Source organism: Cupressus sempervirens, chromosome 7, assembly GCF_028749045.1.
Source record: "Cupressus sempervirens isolate cs-2001-9-10 chromosome 7, ASM2874904v1, whole genome shotgun sequence".
In the NCBI taxonomy this organism is placed as follows: Eukaryota; Viridiplantae; Streptophyta; class Pinopsida; order Cupressales; family Cupressaceae; genus Cupressus; species Cupressus sempervirens.
The window spans coordinates 595,376,118-595,399,212 of NC_143124.1; positions in this window are offsets into that span (position 1 = coordinate 595,376,118).

Genomic DNA, 23,095 nt, shown 5'->3' on the forward strand with positions numbered 1-23,095 from the left:
ACCGTTTGGAGTTTGATTCTAAATTTTTTTTTGCAAGTTGGGTGTATGTTCAAAATGTCTCAATTCGATTTTCAAAGCATTTTGACATGATTTGCAAGAGTTATGATTTTTCTTTTTCTTTTTTTTCATAAAAAGCCATTTCTGATGGAAAATCAATGTATTTTTTGGAAAAACTTACATTTTCAAAAAGATTTTTGAATTCTAAGAGGGGTACTTTCTTTGTTTTTTGAATTTTGAGGTCGTATTAAAGATCAAAAACCCAATTTGATAAATCTAGTTTGTTTTGACAAATTGGGTCCCTAAAGCACAAATGAAGAGATTTTTTTTTGAATTTCTTGCATTTTTTGGAAAGCTCTCTGATTTTTAGCAGGGGTCTCTTTTTTTCATTTCTATTTTTGAATCCGAAATAATAGCAAACAAGTCCAATCTTGTTGACTAGGTCAAAATCAAAGAGTAAAAATGAGAGCATTTGTGATTAACTTGCACTCTCTTTGCATGCACTTGGTTGGAAGATAAATTGGATTTTTGAGGCAACTAACCACTTTTTATTGCAGATTTTTATATTATTTCACACTAAATTTTGGTGCTAAGAAGTTGTGATTTCAGGTTACCATCCTTGTGAAAAAATTAAAATATTGCATAAATAGAACGTATGTCAAAGCTTCAAATGAGCAAGGGCTACTAACATTGTTTGCAGGGCTGCCCAAAGCATAAAAATCCAAACTTTCTTTCTTTTTTTCATGTGTGGTATTGACTAATTGTTCATTTTTCATAGGCACATAAAACTTGTGATTGGAGTCTTTTGGTAATAGGAGAGTATGCTCTTCATCCTTGTGGTGAATCAGAAATCTTGACTTGCCATTTGGTTTCAAAAGCAAGGGGTAACTGAATCTTCCTGGTGTGTTTGGAAGAAAATGATTGGAATAGGAGAGTATGCTCTTCACCCTTGTGGTGAATCAAAAATCTTGACTTCTGAAAGTTGATCCACTCTTTGTGTAGTTTAGAATCTTTTAGAGGGCCTGCTCTCAGACAACTTGAGAGGAACAAACCAAGTGGGGACAAGCAGATTACCCAGCTCTTCCAACCCACTATAAACTCAAGGCTATCAAGGACAAAAAACCTTGGTAGACATAGTTTTTTTTTTCGCCGCTTATGGGATTTCGACCATAGGGAGATCACTAGGAAAGAATGCTTAAGGTACTCTTGTGGTCGCGAGATCGGTTACTCATCACAAGGTGAGGTGTCCTATAATTAGGAGCAAGAGGAACACTATGAACGGAAGCCCTATCTAAACACCTTAAGTTAGTAACTACCTTTTTCAGCCGCTCAACTTCTTGGTGCAAGGATAGATCCTAGTGGACTACCCAGATCACCCCAAGATTTTACACTCACCATAAGTGTTCCCTTGGTTGTGCTTATTTCATTTTCATGAAAAAGCCAATATCTCTTGTGGGAAACCACTTGGTGTGAGGCAAAGGAGCATCAAGCGTGGGCCAAGTTGTTGAGTAATGAACCATGTTCTTTAGGTAGATATTGCTTGATGTGTTCTCAAATGTGGTATACCTGTGAAAATCTTTTGAACATACACATGATGATAATTCTAGGGAATTCTTTTGAGACCTCAGATATGCTTGTATCATGCAAGGTTGCTTTGTCCCTTGCTTGATTGTTTGAAGAGTACTCCATGTGTCACTATCTTGCTTGGAAAGAAATTGCTTTTGAACATCAAACTTGCTATGCTATCAACTATTGTCAAACTTTGTCAACCAAGTCAAAACATCAAATGCAAACATTTTCTTGTGTTGCTTGCTAAGGGGAGTCTCATCATTTGATTTTTATTTTCTATGTCTCTAGTTCCTTAACATGCTTAAAGTGACTCTTTGGTCTTGGTGCTCTTGGTCTTTTTGTCTTCATGGTCTATGTCTACTTGCTAGTCATCCTTTTGCTAAAATGTTTACCTTGATTTCTTGACTACACTCTTAGGTTGGGAAAGTTGTTCACTTGTCACCCCACTTGCTCTATCTACTTAGCTATTGGCTTCTTGTCTAGCTCTTGACTTGAGTCACTAGTGTCATCAGTAACTTGGACACTTTCTTGACAAGTCACTTTACTTTATCATTACTATATTGGCAAGTGAATAATCTACCTCTCTAGTTTGGACATCAAGTTATCTTGTGTCACCTTATTAATTAGCTTCCTCTAGTCTCCTTCATGCTTGATTATCTATCTATCACTATGGAATTCAAAGCTTGTGCTACCAAATCTCAACCAAATCTAGATGATCATGATATCCTCCATGTCACTAAAGAGTTTCAAGATCTATATGCACAATATAAAGAACTAGAAGAGACAAATGATCTTTCTTACCTTCATCTCTCTAAGCGCATGATAGAAATGAAGTCTAAACTTGAGAAAAGGTTAGAGGAGAAGATTGCATCATTACATGAATCTTCCTTAAGGTCTTTACATGCATGTGAGTCACCTTCTTTGAGGTCATCCTCTTCTTCTAGGTCTACATGCTCTACTTCAAGACATCAAATATCTTCATCTTCTAGATCTAAAGACCTCCTTAGAGAGAAAGCAAGCAATACCTCCTTTGAGCCTATGCCAAAATTTCATGATGGACCTATCTTTGACCAAGATAATGATGAATACATAAATGCATTCTATTCACTTGAGAAACAATAAGAAGATCCTAGACATACTTCTAATAGAACTTTTTCTCCCTTGGAAGATTCATATGATGACACTTTGCAAAAACTTCTTAGCAATAAGATCATCATGTTACCTAAGTCTAGCTCATATGGAAACCCATTCTTGGATATCTATTGTGCTTATCATCAACATAATGAGCATAGTACTTCAGATTGCATTGAGCTAAAACATAAAATCCAAGATCTTATGGATAATGGAATTATTGGAACCTCTAGTGACTCATGTGCTGAGGATACTTCTCTTGAGCAAGATTACATTGATGAACCTATGTCTAGTAGTGGCTCCATTACATCTTCCACTTTTTCCAGAACTCATGCATCTCCCAACACTTTGAATCTTTCTAGCATGCCTCCATCAAATAAAGAACCTAATGCTTTCCACATAGACTGCGTGTATCCTCAAGGGCTACCTCCAAAAAAAACTCTAGCTAACCTTCACTTGGCTGCAAACCTTTTCAATGCTACTAATCCTAAACATCCTCAACCTTCATGCACTACTATACCTAATCCAAGCACTACTCCATTCACTTTTCATTCTCCCTTGTCCTTAGAAGTGGCTCCATGTCAAGAGGACTCTCAAAAAGAAAAAACTATAAATTTCAAGAAAGATCAAGATCAAGCACCCTTTCATCTCTTTCAATATTTTTCCCCTCCATATCCGATATCTTGTCCACCCCCCAAGTATGATGAAGATACCACTTCCGTTATCTCCCTTGAGCTTACTGAAAATTATGAGAAAAGTTCTCTTCCTATGCTATCCAAAGCTACTTGTCAAGATCAAAGCATCCCCTCATGTTCTACTTCTCCACATCCACTTCAAAATTGTGCTCAAGCTTCAAGTTCTTCTATTAAAAATGGTGTTCCTATCAAAGGTACTCATGAGTCTATTGATGGCTTTGACCATGTTTCTCACTCTAAAGATGTTGATATCCCTTCCCACTATCCCTTTGCATCTTCTAAATCTATCCTTGGTCCTTATCCATCTAAGCTAAAGCATTCAAACCTTCCATCCATATTGGGGCCTTATGTTCCTCCATCTCCTACATTTACTCATAGCTCATTCCCTAGCTCTCCTATATTACCTAAAGATCAACAAAGACCCTCATCCTTGATGAATTTTCACCCATCTATCCATCTAAACCAGTCATATCAGCCTTATTCATCCACAAATCCCAATTCCTTTGGAAGTGAGAATAAACATAAGAATCCATTGAAAAAGAAAGATCACTATGTCCCATCTAATCGACATGTGAATCCTAAGAAGGAGAATGCACAAAAGAGACCACAAAGGTCCACTACTCAAAGAGCTAAACTAAAGAAAATATGGGTTCCTAAATCCATCATTATACAAAGGCACTCTCAAGCACCCAAAGAACGAGGAAAATCTAAAGCTATGTGGATTCCCAAGTCTCTTTTAAAAGACTTGAATATTGGAAATATTTCAAAGTTGACATTCAAGCTTCCAAAGGCTTCCATTCCATCTTCTTCCAAAAATCTTCCTAAAATTATTCCAAAGCCTTCCACTCCACTTTTTTCCAAATCTCTTCTACCACCTCATACATCTAAACCTCAAGCTACTTCATCAATGATTCCTCCATCATTCCAATACCCTTCAAGGTGTGTGTCAATGTTGATCTTGTACAATATTTCAACTACCCTCATGAAATCCTCTAAAGCTTACACTAACTTTCTATACATGAACTACTATCCTCCATATACTCTTCCTACTACCATTTCTCTTTCATCACCCTATCAACATCTTTGAGCATACATTTCTATGGTCTTGGCTTATCATGACTTATCTTTTCTATAGGAGCATTATCTACATTCAAACAACTTCAGCTCTTTCTAAAAATTCAAAAAAAAGAAGAAGAAAAAATAGAAAAAATGATAAAAATGAAAATGTGCATTGGTGAAAACTACTTCGTGTGGCACCTTGGTAGCAAAAGTAAAGAGAAATAAATGCATCCTATGGTGAAAACTACATCTTGTGGTACCTTGGATAAGTACCATGATGAAAACTTGGCAAACAGGCATCATGCGTAATTCTTCCACCATCCATCTATCCCCTCTTCTCTCTTTGTTCTTCACAATGTTAAGCTATCTTTGCATATTGGCTATCTTATCCATGAGATTCTCTATTTGTGCTTTCTCATTCCCTCATAGCCTCTATCTTGACCTTTATTCTTATTGCTCTATCCCATTGCTATACTATCTAGTTGACCCCTTGGTCTTGATCATAATAAATGAATCATGGTTCTCATAGGTCTCTTGACATGGCTACTCTTTTGGACTACACACTTCATGCTATCTCACTTGTTGGATTAATTTCTTATCCGACATGATATCTTTCTCATTAATTCCATTGCTTATCCAAAATATGCTTCATATGACTATTTCACCTCTTTCCCTAGCTTGGGTACTCTTGAGGAGTCAGTCCTTGAGGATCACTTTCACTTGCTTCATACTCCTTTCTTATCCATCTTTGTCTATCCACCAACCTTCTACTCCATCATGTCCTACACCTTGCTAGACATTGGGAGAAAATGATGTGATCTTTCTCGAGAACTAGTAATCTCTAAAAACCTTCTAAAAAATCCAAAAAATCATAAAAAATCTTAAAAATCAGAAAATGTCCTAAAAAAATGATCATCTTAGTGAAAACCTAGCAATAGGTGCTTTGATGTATCACCAAAAAAATTTTAAAAAATACAAAAATACAAAAAAATTGAAAAAAGTCCTAAAAAAATCTGTCAAATGGTGAAAACCTAGAAATAGTCACTACTTGAAACCCTTGCACCTATGTCTATCAATCTCAATCATCCACTTCACTACACATTTCCTAGCTTGGAATTGTTTCTTGTCCTCATCTTGGGGGCACAACTGCTTAGCCTATTGAGGTATTCTTGTACATTAGAGTTTCTTTGACAACTCACAAATAGTGTTTCTCAACACTTCCCCCACCTTAACATCTAGTGTTTTTCAACACTTTTCAGATAGTTTACCTACGATCTTTGATGTCGTGATATTTCTCACTATCAGAATCAAGTCTTGAAGAAATGGTCAAGTGTCTTACACACACGCACTTTAACACTTTAACGAATGTGCTATGCTGATCTTTATCTACTTTGTGTGATGTCTATGATGATTTCTTTACCATGTGCTCCCTCCCTAATAGTCTTTCGAGGATGTCATTGACTAGAAGACTGGGGGCATGGGACATATTTTCTTGATTTTTGCTTGTGGGTATACTTTTGTTTGTCTATAGTGTTGTAAGCATTTATGCTGGTCCTATTCAACACGTTGACTTACAAATGTATCATCCTTGACTATTTTGCAAGATCACACTTAGGGTTTATCCTAGCGCTCATGCCTTGATACATGTGTAATCTTGTTAAATTAAACTTAGGGAATCTAATCATGTAGTTATCTTGACTTACATGTCTCTGATGCTTAGATTGGATTTCCACATACCTATCTGATATCGATCATATTCATATCCTCATAGTTATACTAGTGATGGTTGTATGATCTCATGATGCCCCTAATAAATGCTCAATGATGAAATTAAGAGTCTAAATGTTATGCACTTCTTGCTGGTAAACCACTTTTCATATTAGCTTGCATTTTAGGTTCATTTTCTAGCTTAGTCTTGCATTCTTGCATATGGGGAGAGCTCTCTCTTCATCTTTTCATAGACATACAGCTAACTCCTTTCATATATTTCTTTACTTTCTTCTTGTTCATGTCCTTTACCTTCTTAATCTTTCACTTCATCTCTTTTCTATCTTATCATCACATTATATAAAGTTTTGACCTCTTAAATAATTTCAACGTGCTAGATTCATTTTCGGGATCGGAATTCAAATTCAAGTTCATCTTGATGGTCAAAAATGTCTTTTAAAATTCTACTTTCTTTTGAGCAGTTAGCTGACCTTTTGAGGTCTAATCTCTAAATCATCACTGGGGCATCTTTATTTCTTCATGTCTTCATCATTTCCATACTTCATATCTACTTCAATTCACTATTTCATGTCTAAAATCACCTTTCTACTCGTTTTGACCTAATTTTTATGCTATATCCTTCAAGGTCAACTCTAGTCAAACTAGGGCATTTTATCATTTTTTTTATAGTCATTCTTGGGTTCTAATCATCTATCTGTCATCTTGGACATTTTTATATTCTAATTTTCTCATGTCTAGCCAATTTTTGCATCCCCTTACCTCATTTCAATTTCAATCCCGAGGGGGCAGAAATACTCTATCACTAATTACTACAACTATCTACTTCTTTGGAGCATTTGTTTGATCTTTTTATTTGCTCTTCATCTATCTATTTTGCTAGGTGTTAGTATTCTTCTTGAATTCTAACATCATCTCTATCCCAGTGTTTAGTACTACTGCTATCTCTTTCTGCATTTCATTTTTTCGAATCAGATATCTATTTCTATTACTGCCTACTTGGCTTTCTATTTTCTTTGACGTAATGTGTTCTCAGATTGATCACGCATTAGTCAAAGAGGGGCAAATGTAATCACTTAAAAATGGTCATCTAGACTATTAGCCCCTTTTTCAACATTTTGGCTAAATTAATTTAATCACTTACCTAATTTAAATTGCTAATAATCAATTTATTTGATTATAACCTATAGTTTGACTATGCTATCCTAAGTTCATTATTTGATTAAAATAACATGTCCCCTTTTAATTAAATAAAAGACCCCATTCTTCTAACCCACTTAAAGTGCACACATAAAGTCCTTTTTCTATTTTGCAATTAAAAGAAAAGGCTTTGTGACTTTTGTCTTATATGACAAGTCAACTTATATTCTATTGATTGACTTGTGTGTGTACATGGATCACTCTTCTTTTCAAATTCCACCATTGATCATCCACCATCTTCATCTTGATCTCTATTGTCCATACAACTTTAAAAGGGAGAGAGCTTTCCCCCTCAAATCCATCTTTTGAATATTGTTATGCTGCAGGTTTTCTAACAGGTTTCTTTGGAGCTTTGTGGAGAACTTCTCTTTCTTGTCTACATTCTCTCATCCATGGAATTCTAGCTTAGCTTAGCTTTCATTTTTACATGTAGCTTAAATCATATAGTCTAATAGTTGGATTGCAAGACTCTCATACATGCTTAGCATAGCTACACTTTACATTTCATTTTAGCTTAATCTTCATTTGCATTGCATCCTTGAAGAACTCCTTGGGACATTTGCATTCTTGCATCTTGTCTTTGGAACCTCCCATTGCATGGTTTACTAGCAAGAATAGTATCTCTAAGGCTCATATGAGAGCTTTCTCATTCTTGAAATATACTCTCTTGGACTCCATGGATAGGGAGCTCTAAGCTGACATCCAATCATTCCAAACTCATAGAATCGTTTGGATAGAGGGGTTTAGAATGGGACACTTTCGAGTGTACACTTAGAATTTGATCAACATAACAAAATTGAAAGCATAACAAACTAGAAACCTAAAACTATCTTGATATCCTTCTTAAATAGTCATCTTTAGGCTTCTAAATTCTTCCATCTATTGCTGCTTAGTGATAATCATCGATCTCGAATTCAATGTACTTAACCACATAGAAAATAGAACTTTATGCTCTTCCTTATCTTTTTAAGTCTCCATCATTAGATCCTTACTAAATTTTCCCAATTATTCATCTTGTAACAAACTTTAGTCATATTTTTGAATATCCTAAACATTCCATTTTTCATCAAAATTCAGCCTTAGATTCCATTTCTTTTATCTTGGTATTCTAGTTGTTACTCATTGAACATAACATTCACTCAAGTAATATAGTACTTAGTTAATACTAGCCTTTCTTGGGAAATTTTGAATTTCCCTCTTACTTAGTCATTACCTTGATGAACATTGTAGTCACTTGGAGAATATAGCCTTCCTTCACTAACCTTGTCACCTGGTTAAGCTAGTATAGATCAATATGTAAAGATTTTCCATGATTATAAAATAGTCAAATCATCTTTAGATCATCATTTTCCAACACCTTCAAGTTCCCATTAAATACCATACTTATCAATTCTATCTTCAACAATCTTCCTTCAAATCCTCTTCATGAAACATATAGATATAACACTCTACTAAGTTAGCATAATGTCTAGCCAACTAAGACTTGACACCAATGATAACATAACAACTAGTATGGCTCTTTTACAAACATTCATAGCATTACCAATTACATTATCAGTTGGGGCTAACAATCTCCCCCTTTGACATTGATGGCAACACATAACATATGATTTTACATTACATAAGATAATCAAATGTATACATTGTCAATATTATAATTTTTCATTTCTTTTCCTTCCTCTACAAGATTTTTGTAACTTGGTTTGTATCTTTAGTAGAAACACTGATCATTTTCAACATATCTCCCCCTTAGGATATGATCTTGTTTTTTTTAGCATTTTTTGATTTCTTTTATTCCTTTTACATTCTCTCCCCTTTTAACACATATCTATACTCATTTCTTCCCCTTGGGATATGATCTTGTTATGTTCAACATTCTTCTAATTTATTTTATTCATTTTACCTTATCTCCCTCTTTGACATACATCTTTTTACACTTCTCTCCATAGGTAGTCTTCTCCCCTTTTGTACACTTCTCCCCTTTTGACAACAATGCCACAGGTCATTATAAAATTCAATATGAAACTTATAAAGCCTTATAGTTATCATTGTACCTTGCATGTACAATATACATTAGTTTCATCACAGTCATCTTCATAACTTCAAAAATATTCCTAAAGTGTGAACTCATGTATCAACTCCACAAAGATATTACAACTCAATAATAAATTGATGCAACATGGATCTTCACCTAGTGAATTCTTGATAGGGCTAGAAGCCCTATTTTACCTCTTAGATGCTCAAAAGAATCCTTAAGCAATGGCTTGGTAATAATATCTACAATTTTTTCTTTAGACTTCACATAAGCCTCACTTTTTTCTCTTGTACTTATTCTCTCAAAAAAATGATCCTTGTTTGATATGTTCTTTGTTTTTGCATGCATCACAAGCATTTTTGAAATATTTATTGCACTAGTGTTATCACAATAAATAGTAATAGGCTTGGCTATCTCTTCTTTCATGCCTTCTAATAGTTTCTTAATTCATAAAATATTTGAAAAATTGATTGCAACAATAACATATTCAACTTCAACAATAGATTGTAAAATACAACTTTGTTTCTTTCTTATCCATGTAATCAGTCTTTCTCCTAAAAGGAAAGCTTCACCACTTGTGCTTTTTCTATGATCAATATTTCTAGCCCAATCATCATCTATGTAGACTTTAGATTAAATTCATAATCTTTTTTATACCATAGGTCATAATCTTCAGTTCTTTTAAGATATCTAAATATTTTTTTCATAGTAGTCATGTGTGTCTTTTTTGGATTAGATGAAAACCTTGCAACAATTCCAACAACATATGCAATATCTGGTCTACTATGTAGAACATACTATAACCTACCAATCATAGCTCTATATTGAGACTCATTAATCTCTCCATTGGTGTCTTCCTATGATAATTTCCCTCTAATCACAATAAGTGTAATGACTGGCTTAGACTCATCCATCCCAAATGTCTTCAAGATTTCTTTCACATATTTAGATTGAGTCACATATATACCTTTCCTTTTTTTATAGTTTTGTAGTCCAATGAAAAATTTGATCCCACCAAACATTGACATTTCAAATTCTATACCCATTTGATCAGCAAATGTTTTACATAACATGTCATTTCCTCTTAATATAATGTAATCAACAAATATTTGAGCAATCAATATCATATCTTCATATTCATTTTTTAAATATAGATTATTGTTATCACTTGTTCTAAAAAACATAAATCAAATAATAATTTTACCTATTATACCATGCTTTCTATGCTTGTTTCAATCGATACAATGCCTCGTTCAACTTGGAGACCATGTTCTTCTTTTCAAGTTCAATGAATCCTTTGATTATTCAATATATACCTCCTCCTCAAGTATTCCATTTAGAAATGAAGATTTGACATCCATTTGATATACTTTGAACTTATTGTAGGTAGCATAAGACAACAATTTTCTTACTCCCTCTAGACTTTCCACAAGTGTAAAAGTGTCACCATACTCTATTCCTTCTTCTTGGGCATAACCTTTGTAAACTATTCTTTCTTTGTTTCTAACCACTTCTCTATTTTCATTTATCTTCTTTCTAAATATCTATTTGGTTCCTATCACATTCTTGTTAGTAGGTATCAGTAAAAATGTCCATGCATTGTTCTTCTCAATCTAACCAATCTCCTGATTCATAGCATTTATCTAATCTTCATTGTCTAATGAAGCCTTTACTATTCTTGGTTCAAAATCAGAAATCAAACAAGTAGTACCAATTCATTTGCTTCTTATGTGTACTCTAACACTTCTATCACCAATAATTTATTTATAAGAATGACATTTTCTTACATATTTGGCCAATATAAGTTCAATTCTTTGATTTTTATCATTTTCTTCACTCGGCAGGGGTTAAAATTATTCCTCAAGTTGTATTGTTTGATGCTTTGGTAAAGAATTCTATAACTCAAGTGTTATTGTCTGGTGCTCAATGTGTCTCTATTATAATTCAAGAAATGTGTCAGGTTCCTCTTCATAGACATGCATAAACCTATAGTAATATTTAGATTCATTCTTTCTTTCCATAATTTTCCTCTATGAAAAATTATAAAGCCTTACATTTGCACTTTCAATCATCTTATTAGTATCTTTTTTCAAACATTAATATGTTTTTCTCTTAGATTAATAAACAAGGATTATAACTTTATATCCTTTAAAATCAAATTTACCATTCCTTACATTCTTGTGAATATAACACCTACTTCCAAAGATTTTGAAATAACTCACATTTGGTGTATGACCATACCAAATTTTATAGGGTGTCTTGTTTGTTCCTTTCTTCAATTGAACTTGGTTGAGAGTGTAAACAACAATACTAATTTCTTCCCTCAAGAATATTTGGGAAACCTCCTTTTCAATCATCAATGTTCTTTCACAATCCACAATTGACCTATTCCTTCTCTCAAAAATCTCATTTTGTTATGGTGTCCTTGATGTAGAAAATTATCTTTTAATACCATTCTCAACACAAAATTTAGTGAATTCAACAAAATTAAACTCACTAGCTTTATCAAATCTTAAACATTTCAAAGATTTACTAGTTTCCTTTTCAACTATAGCTTTAAACCATTTGAACATATCAAAAGCATGTGATTTTACATGCATGAACATAATTATCATCATTCTTGAATAGTCATCAATAAAAAATATGAAATACATATCACCATAGTAATTGTCGACACCAATTGGACCAGATAGATTAGTATGCACCAATTCTAGGATATATTTTAAAGAGTGTTTCTTGCTTGAAAAACTAGAATTTTTTATCTTATCAAGCTGACATACTTTACACATAGCATTCTCTGGTTTTTTTTGATTTAGTGAGCCTCTTACTCTTTTCATTCTACTATCTTTTACCATGTTTTGAAAGTTTACATGACACAACCTTTTTATACCAGAACCATACATCTTCAACTTCAGTAAATATGCATGTCTCAACAATAGGATCAAGATAGAATAAGTTATCTCTTGTTTGCATTCATGTTCCAACTAGATTACCTTCAACATCAAATATCTTGACTTTTCTATTCTAAAATTCTAGATTGGGACCTAAGTTATTCAACTGTGCAACACTCAAAAGATTGTAATTTAGTCCTTGTACCCAATACACATCATCACATCTGATCTTATCATTCCACATAAGTAATCTTTTACCTTTCACTAGACATGGAATATCATTACCTATCTTAGCTATTTTGTCATCATCAATTTATTCAAATTTATCAAACTTAGATCACCAATCATGTGATGTGAGCATCCACTATCAATAATCAATGGATCATTCTTTCTAACATGTGAAATAAGGGCAATTTTACTTTCACACCTTTTTCCATTGGGATCTTCTTTGATTACAACATATACCATCTCAACTATTTCCTTGTCATCATTAAAACTCAACTTGATATTCTCTTCTTATGCAATGTAGCATGACTTCTTCCCTTTTTCCTTATAATCTATATTCTATTTATACTTATAGTCATTGTTGTCATTTCTATCACTCTTACTTCTTGTTAGGACATTTAACAACAAAGTGACCAACCTCATTACATTTGAAAAAAATCAAGGGCATTTTACCTTTGTATTTACCTTCTCCTCCTTACAATCTTCTTGTAAGTAATGCTTCAAGCTCATCCAGATCATCCTCAGATTCAAATTAACTATCTTCTTTATTTTTCTTTTCTTCCTTGGAATTACCCATGGTTAGTGATGATTTGAAATAATTTCCAATTGTAACCATATTATTGTCATAATAGCTCAATACAAATGCTATCAACCAACCAATTAAACTATCAGGTGTGAATACATTACCCTCTCACTTATTGAATAATAGAAACGTTGATAGCATAAATTTTTTTTAAAAAGTCTTGAGAACTTTACTTATAATTTTAGGGTCAGTAATATCACCTCTAGCATATTTGATTACACTCACAACTTCTTTGATTTGGTTTACATATTGAGAAAAATTCTCACCTTTCATTCTCATTTCATCATACTATCCTCTTGTACTTTTAGCTTTGGATCTTCTTATATTATCATCTCCTCCATTTGCAAGTGTCAACTTATCCCACATCTATTTGGCACTAGTGCAATCCTTGATATCTAAAAACTCTACATCATTGAGTGTAGAAGCAATCTCAATCATTAGGATATTGTGATTTCTCTTTTCATTTATTTTCTTAGTTAGAGGACCAAAAGGGGTGGTGTATTCATGTTCCAACCAATGTGTGACATTGTCTCCAATTCTAGATAGGTGAAGCTTCACTCTATCTTTCAATGATGAGAAGTTCTCTTTGTTTATCTTGTTACCTCTCTCTTATACATCTTTGATCTTTAGCTCAAGTTCTTTAAACTTGCTTCTTCAAGCATTATAACTAAGAGCGGGGTGAATCAATTATGGTCAATTATCCTATAGTCCCTTCAAAAAATTTTGATACCAACCAAAATTAACAAACTTCATAAATAATCACTCAGTGTACATAATCAACTTATCACTTCACTCTTTCAGTCACTTTACTCAAAATTGTTAATTCACTATTGTAGTTTAACCAATAGATAGTAATAAATCTTACATATTACTAACCATAAACACACCAACATTTTTTTATGTGGAAACCCCTTGAAGGGAAAAATGCACTTGGGATTGCTAACCCAAAACATTTACTGTTTTATAGTGAGCTCTACTAAGAGCCAACCTTGTTAAAGATTACATGCACATTATTAGTGTTACCTTATTAGAGGATTTCAAAAAATGTCATCTAGACCTTATCACTCCTTGATCTTTTCTAAAGAGTGGCCTTATTTAAAGGACTTACAAATACCAACAATCGATGTTACCATATAGGATTTTACAGAATTGTTAGGCCTACTTAGTCTACAATATTTTTTGCTACAATGATTAGAAAATTATAGTGTCAAAATGAATTATTTAGATATAACACTACCATTCTTGTTTAGATCTCCTTTATGTTCTTTTCTCTATCTAATCCCTATCTTCTGATCTCTATCTTCTTATCTCTTTTCTTTGCTCTCTTGACTAGATGAATCACTCATTTTTCCTTACTCAAATTTTCTCAGTTCTCCTAGCTCAACAATATTCTTTTACCTTCTTCAAAAGTTTTTACTTTGATCTCCTTCTTAGTATTTGATCAACATCACCAAACCAGCAACCTAAAATTTTCTTCATCTTCTCCTTAAATAGTTATCTCTAGGATTCCAAATTCTTCCATCTATTGACACTTAATCACAATTGTCAAACTAACATTTAATGTACTTAACCACATAGAAAATAGAACTTTCATTAAACTTTTCACTCTTCCTTATCTTTCTTCAATATTCATCATTAGATCCTTATTGATTTTTTCCAATCATTAATCTTGCAAGAAACTTTGACTCTGTCATGCCCGAAACTCGACAAAGCAACCAAAACAAGCACACAATTTTTTTTTTTTCCCTAAAATTGATCTATAACATTGGTTAAGATGTACCTTTGGGTATCGATCATAATCGAATCTAATGTTCAACATAAATTTTATTATAAGGTTAATTTCAACTCAAACATAACAAGCAAATATGGCATTCCTATCATTTTCTCTAATAGGTTTTAAGGGAAACTGACAACACTCTAATTAGTAACTTTATAATATCCCAATAAGACTACTTATATTATCTAAACACATTAATTCTCCTAATCTTCCTCTACATCCTACACACATCCTTAGACTTTCCATTAAGATATATCCTTAATTATACATAACCTGATTTTTAAATTTAAATGATTTAACTAAGCTCAAATTTATTCTTTTATGTTTATATATATATATGTATTGTTATTATTTATTCAAGGTATAATAATCTAGATACTAAATTGTTTATCCCATTTTATGGCACAACCATAATACTTTTATTAATATTATCTTAGGCTTACTAAATCCTAAAATCATAACATAGCATAATCTTACAACAACCTAACATCCTATACTAAGCTTCAACCTATATGTCCTAGGTGTGTGAAGAGTATCTTCTAAAAGCTTCCATAAAGTTGGCGCCTAGTGGTGAAAGGGAATTGTTGACTAGCATGAAATTATTTAACCCTTGTTTTGTTTGAAAAAACACACATACCTCATAGCAATATGGCAGTGCTATCCCTTGTTATTTAGCCAAGTGGCAAGTGTTAGGTAGTATTTACTCTAAACTTTAGACTTTCTCCTTCCAAGGTTTGTCTCTTTCCTAGGCGTTGGCAGATGGAAATGATTACATTGGCACCTTTCACATCTCACCTCTTGTCAAGGAAATAAGTGCTTCATTTGGGTTTGGTGGCATTTAAGAGGATGGAGTTTTTCTTCCAAGACTTTATTTGAGGGCATACTTGTCCAAAGTAAAACTTAATTACTCCCTTCTTTTCTTATAAAAGTGGCGCCCAAGGAGAGACTAATTCTGACATAAGTCAGAGCACATGTTTTTTTGAGGGTGAGGAAAGTTGGCACTTTGTGGGGCCATGTCCTTTTGTGTTTCCATAATTTATATTTATTGCAATATTGAATTAGTTTCTTTTTGTTCATGAGGTGACTATATATATAGTATTCACTTTTTCTATTTATTTTAGTGTTTATTTTATTTAGGTTTTTTCTTACATGCGTACCATACTTGGATTTGACTAGGTTTATATGTCTTTTCCCACTTTTTGCATAATGGAACTGATCTCATTCTTAGTTTAACTCCTTAATCACCTAGGGTCCTAGATAGGATGCCAAGTATATTCTCTCATTAATATTTTATTGCTCTGTAATCAAGAGAAACAAACTATTCTCTTTTCCATATATTTTCCAGAATGTTAAATGAGCTCCTACAACAAGGTTAATATTATGCACTAATGCATTTATTCCAACCTTTTGAGTTTCTATCCTTAATTCTAAGGTATCTTTTATATGTTCTTGCTATGATCTTGTAAGTGGTAAAACACATTATATATGATCTAAAAGAATTCTTTTAACCTTTGTTCATTCCCTCTTTACATTATGTATGCATTTTACAAAAGAACTTGCATATACAAATAATGTACAGTAAGACTAAGATAATAATAACATTCCATAATTCAAATCTTTCAGTATTACCATTCCTTCATGATGTTAAAATCCATTCTTTCTCTCTACATGAAGAGGCAGGAGTGCAATAACTAAAGGAAACAAGATAGTTTTTCCTCAAACACAATATAGAAACTTTCTCCAATAATTTCTAAGATACACAAAAAGGTGGTGGAAGCACTATAATAGTATTACACAAATGGAAAGACCTTGCTAACATACTCAAAGGTTTCCTCTATTCCTCTATTGCCAAATGGATATAAACAACACCAAACACCTTGACCACAAAAAGGAACACACATAGGGTTGGAGATTGCATCTCCATTATTAAACCAATTACAACAACTTTCTTTTCTTTTATGCAGTGAAATCTTCTTAACCTCCAAGCATCCAAGATATCAAATAACCTGTAAATACAAAAAAATATGGAACCATGGAGGCTCACCTCCCAACCTAGGCCTCAAGGAGACCACCCCGCGCTAGGGGAAACAAGGCTCAACCAGGTTGCACTCAAACATCATCACAATAACAAAACAACAATAGTAACATCTCAGTTTAACATCACATTTACTACTCCCAACCAAGGCCTGCACAATGATTCACACATGGAATCATAAACATTGGGTGAAGGTGGGCTCTCAATTAGGAGATTTGCCATATCGTATAAAATTTGTAACAACAATTTCCATGCCCTTTCAGGGCTTCATTGATCAATGATTTCCATGCCTTTCGGGCTTTCACAAAACAAGAATTTCATGCCCTTTCGGGGCTATTCACAAAACAATAATTTCATACTACCATCAACCAAAGCATCACTGAATTTCCATACTTCATCAACCTTCTTCCATACTGTCCATAGCAAATTATGAAGGCATATGGCATACAATGGAGACCATTCTCCAAGGTTCTCAACTATATCTCAAGCCCAACTAACCCCTTCACCCTAGGCTTGCTCTTCCCTCCCAAGGGTGAGTGAAGCCTTCAAACCCATGTACAATTTCAGCACTCAAGCAATGCAAGAAAATCTAAGAAGAAACCCCAAGAAAATTCATGAAACAACACACACACTTTCACAACACAACACAAAAACTCCCATGACAACACATGATCCCATAGCATTATTACAATGTTTAACTTCAACTGCATAAAATGAAGAAACATGGCATGAAGCACTTACCTCCATCCAACTATGGCTTTGAAATGGTAAACTAGAGCTCTTCCTGTTTTCCTCGGCTTCTCCACTACTCCATAACCATATGTGTCTCTTCAAATAGAGAGTGGGTAAGCCCCTACTAAGGTTAGCACAAGCTCCCTATAAAGGCCTTCACTTTCCTCCTCACCTACCCCTCTTATCTTCTTGTATTTTCCACCAATCAGAACTGATCCAAGTGGTCTAATGAGGTAAGAAGTCATGTTACAATATGATTTTCGAATTGGCTTAGAAATGACTATTTTTGAGGGTCTCCTAGGTCCCCTAGACCAACTTATGTTTATATTTAAACTCCCAACCCATACTATTACCATGTGAGTAACTTATTTTCACAACATTAACACTTGGGAATCATTTTAGGCTCTCTAAAGTTCCTATATCAACTTATAACTTGAATTTTCATCACAAAGGTGACTCTTTCTAACACTCTCCAATGTGGGTTAATTGATTTCATAATGAGTGATAAGTGACTTCATGCCAAAGAATCCCATTCGACATGTCATTTACACATAAACATTACAAGTGCCAAATGACACACACACACACACACATACACATTAAAACACTTTACACATCACAATTACATGTCTTTAGTTAATCATACTTTCCAACTATAACACTCATGTGCAATCACATTACGAAAGAAACACAATACAACGAGGTTTTGAATCTTCCAAAGATTCACCTTGGCTTCACTGTGTTCACATAAGATTGAACCTTGTTTCCCCCATTTATCTCCATGGTTCAACTTTCCTGCACACTCAACTTAAACATTAGTAGCCCAATACAATACTTTACAAATACATATAGATAAGTGCAGAATAAATTCAATGTCTCATAATTCACGTTAACATGTACAGTTAACTTCATCTAATCATTTCTGTTCTAAATAATATAAAAAGAAGCATTGAAATGTCATATTCATTTAACTTGCATCTAAGTCCATATATAATTGACTTTCATTTGATTCATATTCAAAACATTACAATATCAACATTTATCCTTCTTATCCTTACAAAATTAACTTTCTAAGTACTACCACCATTCTTATAATCATTAAACAATCAAACATATGAGTTGGGTTCGTTTGCATATCCAAATCTATCCTTTGGTGCTAATTTTCATTTGAACATTACAATTTGACATTCAAGTATTTATTTAAGCCACTAAATGAATTTAGAACATGAAAGAAACTATTAAATATATCAAATAGATTCTAATAATCGCAAATCGCTAAAATGTTGATATTAAAATGACATAACCCTATAGTCTCAAAACTATATTAAAACATCAAATTTAAAGTACCACAATGCAATTGTCATCTATACTACAGTGGGTTGGGTGAGGCCTCACAGACTCATGCCTTTGAACATCTCAAACATCCCATTTTTTCATCAAAAGTCAGCCTTAGAGTCCATTTCTTTCAACCTGTTCTTCTAGTTATTACTCAGTGAACATAATATTCACTCATGTAATATAGTACTTAGTTAATACTAGACTTACTTAGGAAATAGTTAATTTCCCTCTTACTTATACATTAGCTCGGTGAACACTATAGTCACTTGGTGGATATTGTACACTTGATTTGTGTCACACTCTAAACCCTTCTATCCAAATGATTCCATGAGTTTGGAATGCTTGGATGCCAGCTTAGAGCTCCCTATCCACAGAGTGCAAGAGAGTATATTTCAAGAATAAGAAGGCTCTCAGACGAGCCTTAGAGATATTCTTCTTACTAGTAAACCATGCAATGGGAGGTTCTAAAGACAAGATGCAAGAATGCAAATGACCCAAGGAGTTCCTCAAGAATATCTCTCATTATGCCATACATCGAGTATATACAAGAGAGAAGTGGTAGAAGGAAAAAACCCCCTAAGAGAAAAAATTCCCCACCAAAAAGGAGAATAACGAGATGAGGTAGGCCCCCCCTAAAAGCAAGGTGTCATCCAGTGAGAAAAGCTCCAATGTAGAAGCTAATCCATGACCACTAAATGATGTTCCTCCCCTTTGGAAGAAATAATAACAGAGGTACTAATGAGATGCTTCCTCTTTGTGTAGAAATAATCTCGATGATTTAAGGTGTCTCTAAAACCTATTCAAGTGTCCCCATGTCGATATTGATGATGGCTCCTTCCAAAACTACTAAGAAGTGCATATCAAGCAAGGAGTAATGTAGAACCTATTTCAAGAAACCAACAGTCTTCTCAAATCACAAAGAGACCTCTTGCAAATGTTGTACATAAGTATCCACAATCACATTAGCCTATAAATATTGATCATGTAGAGAATAGACACGAGGGTTAGAGTGGGACCTCACAACAACTATAGAAGGATTGTCCTTAGCAAAGAGGAGTGGTAGATCATCAAAAAAGTACTCCAATTTTTTTTTGTGTGACTCTATGAACAAACCTAAAATGTCAGTCAAGAAGTCATCACTTAAGGTAGGAACTAGAAGACAAAGTGTACCCTACTATGTTGAAGTACATGAATCTGTCACTATGGAAATTGATGAAGAATTAACCTCAAAGAGAAGATGAATATCATCTAGGATGTCCCCCACATCTTCAATGTGAGACTCTATGAACAACTGTGCAATGTCTGGTAGGAAGTCATTGTATGAAGGTAAAGTAGGAAGACATGAAGTGTCCTACTGCACTAAATCTGAAGCATCTGTGGCTGAAATAGGATCAATAGGAGCAACAAGAGCATCTGGAGGTGTGATTTCATCTAGAGAGGATGTAGCTACAACTGGAGGTAAAAGATTTTTTGGGAATGGAGGAATGTGAGGATCTCCATACATCTCCCAAAGATACATCCAATGAACATATGGATCAGTTGCCTTAAGGTCAATAAGTGAATCCAAAACCTCCATACCCATATGTAGAAAGAGAACACTACTAATGATGGAAAAAGTGTCAATATCATATGTAAGTCCTCTCACATATGGTAGTGCATTATGCTGACTAAGAAATTTGACTCCATTCCTGATAGTTGTATGGTGTCAAGTAAATCAAGTTTTGCTCTTCCATGATGGACTAATCAATGTAACCCCCAAAATGAAAAACAAATGAAAGAACCCCCCTAATGTAAGATTTGATGCTTTAGAAGTGGTGCATGTACAATAGGCCACTTGTCAAAATTTACAAGATGGACTTCTAATTTTGTTGGTTACAATTGCCTTTTGAGGCCTAACTCTAGAACTAAGTAAAGTAGCTCATATATACAACAATTTCAAAAAGTAATACAATACAGAAAAGGTCCTAATGCTAAAAGTGATATTTATGTTCACAAACCCTATTATCTAAATGTAGATCTGGAAAGTAGACAAAAAATAATGCACTTTCAAAAAAAGGAACCTAAAAAGGAGTCTAGATGAGCTCGTACAAAGCATTTTAAGTTGCAAAATGCAAGATTAAATAGGTATAGTCACCAAAAGATGCAAATTTTGACAAATCTGTGCACCAAAAATAGAAAAGAATAACACCAATTAAGAGTTCAGGAAATTCTACCCAACATAAAAAAAAATGCACCTAGTTTGGAGTTTGGATGATCTTGTTATGGCCTCTCAAAGTCAAGCTGCCAAATCAAAACTAAATCTAAAGAGGGGTCTAGGCAAGAAATTGCTAGCCTAAATTTGATGGTCAAATAGTCATCATTGTAGTTAGAAAATGCCTAGGAATGATAGTGAAATGGCCATCAAATTTAATCCAATGTCTAGCTAACATAAGTGAAAAATAGTCTTCTTGGTGATGTGGTAGGGATGTATTGTATGGACAGAACACGTGGTAGTACAGACACCAAGGTGGCAATGCTAACATGGTAGTGGATGGGATATAGCTACTAAGGTGGCAGCATGCCACATGGAAAAATATGGGTAGTCAATGTGGCAGGTACAACATGGTCCAACGTGCAGTGCACATGGTGGCACTATCTGGATGGTGGGTCTTCTTTGCATGATGTGTCAAAGTTAGAGCTGTGTGTGGGTGACAGGTGTTGCTAACTAATAGAGGGGTTAATGTCTACATGTACAAGAAACAATCTCCATGTGGCAATGTCAAAATTTGTCACGTGTCTACATAGCAAATGTAACATGTGTCCTGTCATGTAGCCTATTCTAAACTCAGCACTAAGAAATCAAGCAATGGTGACAACAGGGACCAGAAAATAGAGTTGCAAGAGCGATAAGTCATTGGACTATAATGTGTTGTGCTTGATAGCAACTATAGTTTTCTTAGCACTATCTATGACTTGACACATAAAGAAATTCTAGCTCAGCTTCCATTGTATACTTGGCATGTATAGTGAAGATGATTAAATGTTTTGACACGCATTTGTCAATCTTACTAATAGATCAACAATCTCCCCCTTTGACATGAGTGTCAAAAACATTTAATTGATCATTCATGATCTAAACCTTATGTTTACATTCATCACTTACAAAATTTCAAAAATATATTGTGAACAACAATATACCTTATGACTCCCCCTGAGTTGATTATGCCTTATTATGTCACAAATTCTGATATCTTGTGCCATTGTGCCTGATGTTCTCTATTTCTGTCATGTTCTTGCTTTTTTATCCTATTTGTTCTCTGTTTGATGACTCTGTCTTCATGTGATTACCAAAATTTGCATGTCCCTTGACTACTTTATTGCTATTTGTAGTCAATCAACTTCAAGCTAAACAAAATTTCAAAATTTTGCAATTGTGCTCCCCTTAATATATCTCCTACATTATCTCCCCTTTTCTATATTATCTCCCCCTTTTTGACACTTATGTCAAAGGGTCTTAAAAAGTAATGCCATGCTTGGCTAAGAAAATTTTATTTACCTCAAGGAAAATTTTGGGAGCTGCATCCCAGTTATTCAATGCAATATCCAATGACTTGTGTTGGATTGCAAGCTCTGCTGCTAGATCAATTAGTCCTTCATGTGTAGAAGTATTTGGATCCTTCTTCAGGACTATTTCTACATACATTTGCTCCTTGTTTAATACTTCTAAAGAGGGAGTGATAGAGGCTTTTATTTGCATTAGCTTTGCTTTAACAGTAGCCTCTTCTACTGATAATGCAGCTAATTCCCCTTGAATATGAAGCGTTTGATAAAAATGCTTCTCACTCTATGTAGGATTTGAGGATAGTTGCATGCTGGAGAGCTTAAGGTTGCTCTCAAGGATCAAATTTTTTTGATTTATTTCTTGTGTGAACTTGGAAAAATCACACAATTTTCTATAAAGGGAAAAGATGTTCCCTAGTACAATCTTTACCTTATCCAATTTCTTGGTGAGATCAACCTGTCCCAAAATAATGATATTGGCTATCTTTTGGTTGAATTTTCTTAGAAACTTCTTCTCTGACCATTCCATAAGTTTTACATTTGTATCATGGTCTTCATTATTC